The sequence below is a fragment of the Gavialis gangeticus genome, unplaced genomic scaffold, assembly GCF_001723915.1.
Source record: "Gavialis gangeticus isolate Ggan-Ray unplaced genomic scaffold, GavGan_comp1, whole genome shotgun sequence".
Taxonomy (NCBI): Eukaryota; Metazoa; Chordata; order Crocodylia; family Gavialidae; genus Gavialis; species Gavialis gangeticus.
The window spans coordinates 38863487-38871466 of record NW_017729029.1 but is presented as its reverse complement, the minus strand read 5'-3'; the positions used below and the strand labels follow the sequence as shown (position 1 = coordinate 38871466).

The 7980-nt window shown below is 37.7% G+C and overlaps 1 protein-coding gene across 2 annotated transcripts in view; it reads left to right on the top strand.

Annotated features, from left to right (window-relative positions):
* Positions 1-7980, top strand: part of TMLHE (trimethyllysine hydroxylase, epsilon) — a 47180-nt gene that overhangs the window by 12350 nt on the left and 26850 nt on the right. For both annotated transcript variants that reach the window (XM_019521430.1, XM_019521431.1), the window contains exon 2: positions 5995-6135. The gene's annotated coding sequence lies outside the window, so the exon portion shown is untranslated. The remainder of the gene's footprint in view (positions 1-5994; positions 6136-7980) is intronic.

Sequence of the window (7980 nt, the reverse complement as noted above, 5' to 3'; positions counted from 1 at the left end):
CTTGCTGAAGATTTCACAGCCTCTCTGGGTAGCCTATTACAATGCTTTATCTCTCTCAGTGTTAGGAAGTCCTTAATATCCAACCTAAATATCTCTTGTTGCAAGTTAAGACCATTATTTCTTATCTTGTCCCCTGTAGCCATAGAGAATAGTCTACTACTGTCCTCTAAATAACAATGTTTTAATCTTCTCATAAGTCATGTTTCCTAGATCTTTAATCATTTTTGTGGCTTTCTGATGATCTCTTTCTAATTTGCTTGCATATTTCTTGAAGTGCAGCGCCCGAATCTGGACACAGTGCTCTAGGTAAGGTCTCATCCACGCTGAACAGAAGAATAATCACTTCCTTTGACTTGCAAATGACAGTTCTGTTAATACAATAAAAAATGCCATTGGCGTTACTTATATATATATTTATTTTGCTTGAGCACACTGTTGGCTCATATTCAGCAGTGCAGCCTAGCCCATCATTTCCCAGTCTGCCTTTGTTCATGGGATTGTTTTGTTTGGCTTGTAGAACTTTGTAATTGTCCTTTTTGAATTTGGTTCAATTAGTAGCAAATCACTGCAACTTATCTGTAGTTTGTGAAATACTTTAAGTTTCTTTTTTCCTTCTAGCTAACTTGCTTCCCATCGCTAAAAGGTCAGTTAACTAGTGGTTGATCAAGGTTATGTAAAGTACATCTCTTGGCTCATTTGGTATGCTAAAGATTTATCCTTCTCATGTGCACATATTTAGCCCCCGGTTATTTGGTAGAAGTTGAACTTCCATTGAGAGGAGAGCGGTTCCTGACAGTTGTTAATTTAATTCCTCACTGTTTCCAGTGCTAGGCTCAGGCAGACTTTTGCACCTGATAGTACAGTTGATAATACATTTAATTTCCCTTTCTTCCTGCTTCGCTAATGTTATAGGTAGCCAGGTTTCAAGTGAGAGTGCAACTATATCTTCTTTGTGTTACAGAGCTATCACATCTTTGAAATCCAGGGGGCCCCTATTTTTTAAGAAGTATAATTCTGATTTGGATATTTGGCACAGTTGTAGAATTAGTTCCAGAAATGACCAAAGACAGGTCTGCAATTTCCAGTGTACTGCAAGAGCCACATAAGTGCATCACAAAATTGGTTGAGAGACTTGCCTAAAGAAAAATAGATACAGCTGTTCAGCTTCTGAGCAGTTAAATGTAGTTAATTTCTGTCTGCTTGAGCTGTTTTCAAATGTTTAATATCCAACTGCACAGCCATGATTGAATCCAGGACACTTTGCCCATTGTCTTCATGTGTCTTCCAGACACCCCTTGCTAAGTGCTTAAAACAAGGTCTGGCAGCTCTGTCTGTGACTGTTGACGTCCCTGCAGAGCACTAACCGCATCTCTTGCATCTTGACCATATTTTCTTCCAGTAATCAAATAGCTCTTCCTTTTTTAAAGGATGAATCAACAGACTGTACCTGCAAAAACCAAAGGAGGCATGCAAATATGCTTTGGATGTGAAAAATAATTCCTGTGTGTATTGATGCAGCGCATATTGTTCATATGGATCAGAAAGATTTCTGTGTTCAAGCTCTCCTAAGAATTATTGCAGATAATAATACTTCCTGGCTGAGGCAACTAACAAGATTGTATCTCTTAATGAAAGGAATTTCAGATAGCCCCTAGTAAAACTGCATGGCCAAAACTTAGTGGCAGAGAAAATAATTCCCCTTTGAAAGATCTAATTGTGTAATTAGGAGTAGGGCATCTTTTGGATTAAGGGCAATGTGGTCAGAATTCAAATGACCTGTTTTCTCTTGTTTAGCAAGCAAGAGGTGTAATTCAAAGGGGTTAACTTTTCTGAGCATGTACTTGCCAGTGGCATGTTATAAGCCCCTTTCCAGATGCAAATATGTGAGAGTACTGTCTGCTGACCATTTTCAGTATATTCCCCTATCTTATGCAGCCCTCCCTTTTCCTTGAAGAACTGTATCTTAATGCTTTCCTTTTTGCCATCTCTCAGACTTCAGGAAGAAAAATGCTGTTTAATTCTTGCTCTTTGTGGCTTGAAGGCTCAATTTCTGTAGTAAAACTACTTTGTGAAAGTCTGTTGGTTATAGCCATGTTGGTCTAAGGACATAAGCAGACAAGGTTCTTTGGGTAGATGTGATATCTTTTTTATTAGACCAACTAAGTTGTTGGGGAAAAATGTTCTTTGCAAGCTTCTGGGCACAAATGCTGCAGAAGTGTGTTTGTGCCCGGAAGCTTGCAAAGAACAATTTTTTCCAACAATTTAGTTGGCCTAATAAAAAAGTTATCGCATCTACCAAAGAACCTTGTCTGCTTGTGAAAGTCTGTTAATTTTTCTGGCTCTCTGATCAGGCACACTGTTATCATTCTAAAGTTATTGACTGGAAGAAACATTCCATGGATTTTGCTTGGAAACTGTTGTGGTCTGTTATAATTTTTGTGTGGCCTATTCTGCAAGTTAGCAAAAGAGTTGGAGCAATGAGAGAGAGAGAGAGAGAGAGCCTGACCTCTTACTACCCTCAAGCTCTCCCCAGTGGGTTTAAACAGAATCACTGTCAGAACTAGATTTAGCCACTTTATCTGATATTTTGAGCCCTTTTCATTGGGTTACACTTCAGGGAGGGGAGGAATTGCTAGCTCTTTGAACTATCTGACAGACTACCTGAATCCAGACAGCACTACTTTCTGAACTTAAATGATAGCACAGTTTTTACAGAAAATTGCTTTAGTCATAGCAGCAGATTATTTGGTCAACATGCATCTGACTGACATGATTAATTCATTGGATGTATTTTAATCCTTGAAATACTAGTATTTTCCAGTCTCAGCCAAGTGATTGCTTAGGTGATGTGGGTAGATATATAATGTTGTCTCTGTGGACTTCAGCTTTTTCCAGCAGTATCCCATGGTGCTAGTATCAGATGTATATTATCCTGGTCTTCTGTTTTTAATACACTTTTAAGATTCCTTAAAATATCAAGAATGATGTTGACTGATTATGAAAGGGAGTCTCAGCCAATTCTCTGTAGAAGAGGGACTACGGTGAAGAGATGTGTGGGAAAGAGATTGCTTGACCTTTCTTTCCAAAGGAAGCTATGTCTTGCCAAGCAACATAAATGCAGACCAGTTAGTCAGCCATAACTGGCTGTGGGAGCAGGATTACCGGTAACTGATGAGGGAGCTGAACTGTCAAGTAACAAAATGTTCTGTTAAAATGGCTCGCTCGCTAGTAATGTGTGTGTGTTTCCCTACAGTCAAGTCAGAACGGTGGAAAAAGAAAATCAGTTTACATGGCTTCAACAGAAACAGAGAAGCCTTTATTCACCTATTCCTCATCCACTATGGACAACTTAATTTAATGTGAAGCACTTGTACGTTACTTGCCCATCCTCAAAATATTGTGCAAATTCTAACCTTGCCAGAACCTGTAAGAAGCAGATAAATTGCTTACAGAAGAGAAAGCCGAAACGTCTGTTAAGGCCACGCTCTTTTTCAGTCCCTAACTCAGTTCACTGCTATCAGATCATTCTTGTGCCCTCTGCTCAATCATGAATTGAATCCGGTCCAGTGTAATATCTGTTTATTGACCATCATGTATACAACAGGAGAAAATGGTGGGGGGAGATTACCAAAGTGTGTAATGGGGAAAAAAATTAAAATAACTTAAACCTAGAGTATATTTTGATATGAAGCTATAAAACTAATGCTGAAGATTCTTTAGGAAGTTAGAGGTATAAACAAATTAAATATTTCTGTTTGTAGAAGTAAAAGAGGCAGGAGTGGGAGAGGTAATAACTATCATTGAACCTGCACTGATTTATATATATCAAAACAAAAGTTCTGCACACAGATCAGTTTTTTACCCTGTTTTCTGTGTGCTTCAAATCTTTGTAAGCACGCTTCTATATAACGTGATGTTACCCAAAGTTCAATCAGGGATTAAGACTTCAAATCCTGCTATCTGTAAACAACAGCAGACATCTCTGTGCTTCTATCAGGGAATGATTGGTTTTTTTGTAAGGTGTTTTTTCTTTTTCTCCAGAAGGGGGGCAGTGCATCCATGTCATGTTGAGAATGAGCCTCAGTGCACATAGCTGGGATATTCTAGTAGTTGTCCCAGTTTAACAGGGCTCCATTTTTGCCATTCCAGCCACATAAGCGCCACAGTAAATGTGCCCAATGTACAGAAGAGAGAACAAGGGGGTTTGATCAGTCTGCTGGAAAAGAGAATTGTAGGGAGAATCATGTGCTTGGGGATTTCAACAGAAATCTGGAGATGAAAGTCTTGCTAAAGTGATGTGAGTTGGCAGATTTCAGTAAGATTACCAGAAGGCAGGCTTTAACTCAAGCATTCGGTGCTGTACTCCACATATTCAGTATGTTGCTTTTATTCCTAACAAAATTAATTGTAAAACTGATACTCTCTGTCTTTATCATTACCTGCTTGATTTTATTGTAGTAACTTTTGTGGGTGGGGCAAGAAAGGGGGTGGATGGATTTTTCACCTTTGAAATCCAATGCTGAAAGCAGTCTGTTGCAGCAGTGTAGTACAGTAAATGCAGATTTTCTCTACAGGCAAATTAATCCACTTTGATACAAGAGTTTAAGTCTTCTGTTTTGTTTATAATTGGTGACTAAACTATGTTAACATGTGCTCCATACTCCCTTAAAACTGCTGACACTTTGCTTTAGAAAATGCACTGTGGTCCTTCATGTAATTTCAAATGTCCATCATTTCCAAGGGGTCTATACCTAAGGATTATTTCACTTAGTTTATGATTAGTTTATTGGCACCTGGTATGATTTAATAACAGACTCTCTCATTTATTTTTATTGCCGGGTGGCAATTTTCAAGATGTTTCCTGGTCAGCCTTTGGAATGATCTTCTTTTTAATAGTATTCCCTTCACAGAGATTATCTTAATTCTAGTGGTGCCAGTTCAGGGTAGCTGGTTGCATTGTGTAAAGCACTATAGAAGTACCTGATTTAAGATGCAAGTGTCTCCAGGAAACCAGTCACAAATGTTTATCCTCTCTGAGACTTGCAGACAATGTATTTTTTTCCTCCGATTGCTTTATGGAAACTTAGTTTTTCTCCCTTTCTCCTCTCCCCCCCCTTTATGCAAATATTGGTTAGGCTTGGTTTCAATTCTAAAATTATGTCTTATTTCCTGCATTTAAAAAGTCACTAATTGGAACCATTTGTTTCCACTGGACAATTGTAGAAGAGTAAAGGATGAATAAATATTCATCAGCCACTGAATGTTTTGAAATGGCTGATGAAAATTATTTTAGAATTTTTTTAATATGTTTTAACCAGATTAGGGTTTGCAAAGGGTGCTGGGTTGCTGGCAATGAGATGTGAGATCACCTTTGTCCACAAAACAAATTACAACGTAGGTGGTAGCAGTTGGAGCCAGTGCCAGCGTACCATTTGTGACCTGTGGTTTTGTGGTATGGCTGGCCAGCTGCCTAGAAGCTGGGCAGATTTCATAGATTCACTTATTACTCTTTAAAAAAATCTTTAAAAAAATATGGATGCTAACTGATTTTGTTCAATGTTTTTCTTTCCTTGAAATGAGACCCGCTAGCATTTTAATAACTGGATTGAAAGACCATCAAGTTTTACTTGTTGTAAACACCTTGTGCATTGCATGCAATTATCTAACTATAGCAGCCGTCACTCTGCTTCCTTAGGAACACGTTCCTATCTGCCCTCTCCTGAAGCTTATGTTGTACTACTCTCAAAAGCTCCATGCATTTAAATGTTGTCTTTTTTTTCATTCTTTTCACTAGAAGCGTCTCCCTTTCATATTTATACCTTTTATCTTGGCTTAAGATTCAGAGGATGTGTTCTAGTCTCTGTCTTTTTTTTTTAACCTTCTGGATAAGATAGATAAATTAATATAATCCCACACAGAGGACGGGCTATCTTGCCTGGGCAGAGGGACGGACTTGATGATCTAATAAGTCTTTCCCAACTCATGTGCCTCTAGTTATGTGAGTTCAACCACACTGAGATGGTCCAGGAGCTTCTGCCACCTCCCCACTCTTTGAATCATAAGGGAAGTTTGATTTGAGGCTCAGATGATCTTAGTCTGTAACATGAACAATCTAAACATCAACAACATATAAAGGTAAGAGGAATACAAGAAAGTTTATCTGTTTAAATGACTAATAATAATAATAAGGACAAAGCTATTTTTGTGCTTTCAGTCAAGTTATTCAGCTGGTACCCAAGGTAAAATGTAAACCCCTCTTGTTCCACATGGGTATTTGTTTTCAGTTCCTCAAACACTTTTAGAGACAATATCCATAAATGAGATGTGAGTTTTACTGAGGGTACTGCCTATTGCAGTGTCTGTCTTCAGCACAGAGCAGATACTCAGTACAGTTCTAGCTGATTAGATTAAATGTGTAGATCATTTACCTATTAAACATTTTTATGCTCTGGCAACCTTGGATGTTGAAAGCAGTGAAAGATAAAAGGAGTGTGAGTGTATGTAAGAGATAACTGCAGCTTAAGCTATCAGAGGCAGAGGCCACTTTCTAAACAGGTTTGTCGCAGCAGTTTTCAGAATTGTTTTATGCTGTCATTTTCTGTGTGAATACGTGCACCTTGTTTTCTTTCTGTTGAACATGTAGATTCTTGTCAAAAGGTACACAAGCTGAAATGATCCGTCATGCTCTTATGTTCTATATCTTCTACTTTAGGAATCAAAGGTCATGCATTTTGTGAGTGGAATGTTTGTGAGATACAAAATATGTGAACTAGGTATCCCAAATGATATTTTCTTATTCTTCTGAGTCTGGGCCAGCTTCAGGAAAGTTGTTAACTGAGTTTAGCTGTTCTCCAAGCAGTCTGTAGTTTACAGCTAAAAAACAGAAAGATGATTTTCTTCTCTGGAAAGCATTTCAGAATAGAATGCGTTTGGTTTACTTGACACTTGTATATTAGAAGTGCCTTACCCATAAAGTGGGTAGGTGCATTTTCTCAATCTGCAGCAGTGCAGAAGTAATACAGAAGTTTGTTATCTCATAATATGAAGCAACTGAATTCTGGATCAAGCTGTTAGCCCACTTACAAAACAAAACAAATAAAATCAGCTAAGTTTCTAGTAATATCTTAAGCCAAAATAAGTATATGTTGAACATGGAAGCAAATACAGCATGTACTATCATACAAAAGAGTATATTTTAAATAGTATGTAGCATGTAAAATACTATGTGATACAGCTTAGTTTTTGTAAACTGCCTTAGTGCCATATGGACAGCTTCTCATTTCATGTAGAGTTTTTTGCAGATTGGTTTATCATTTCATTATTCAAAAGCTTTTTATCAGGTATGGCTGGTTCTCTTTTAGGATTTGTTTCAGGACCACTACATTTTTCTATAAGAAGTGATTATCCCTTAAAACTGGCCAGACCTAGGCATAATTGTAAAAACAGGCATTGTTATCTTCCTTAAAACAACTTTGCCAATGTCCACAAATTCACTGATTCTTCAACTGCAACATTTTCAGTCACCATTCTACTCCCAGTGTTTTCTTGTATGTATTCAGTAAACTGTCTGATTCATAAAATTGTAATTAAGGGATAGAATGAGATGTGCCAAACTCTATCATGTGTAACCACTGTTTCTAGATACGGGAAGCCATTGTACTAATATACAGTACAGGCAGTCCTCGAACTTATGACACAATTGGTTCCTGAAAATTGCATCTTAAGTCAAAACGCTGTAACTCAGAACCAATTTTCTCATAAGAAACAATGTTATAAATGGGGGATTGGTGACTGAACCAAGGCCCAATGCCATATTTTCACCAAAAATACCCCAGAATTTTGTACTTGATCAATTATAGATGAGTAATATAGCTACATTAATATATTTATATTGTATATAGCAATCATATTGATTTGGAAGAAGTCCTTTGAGGTGACTTTACTGGACTCTTTGCAGGGCTCTTGGTTGGACTTTTTGAA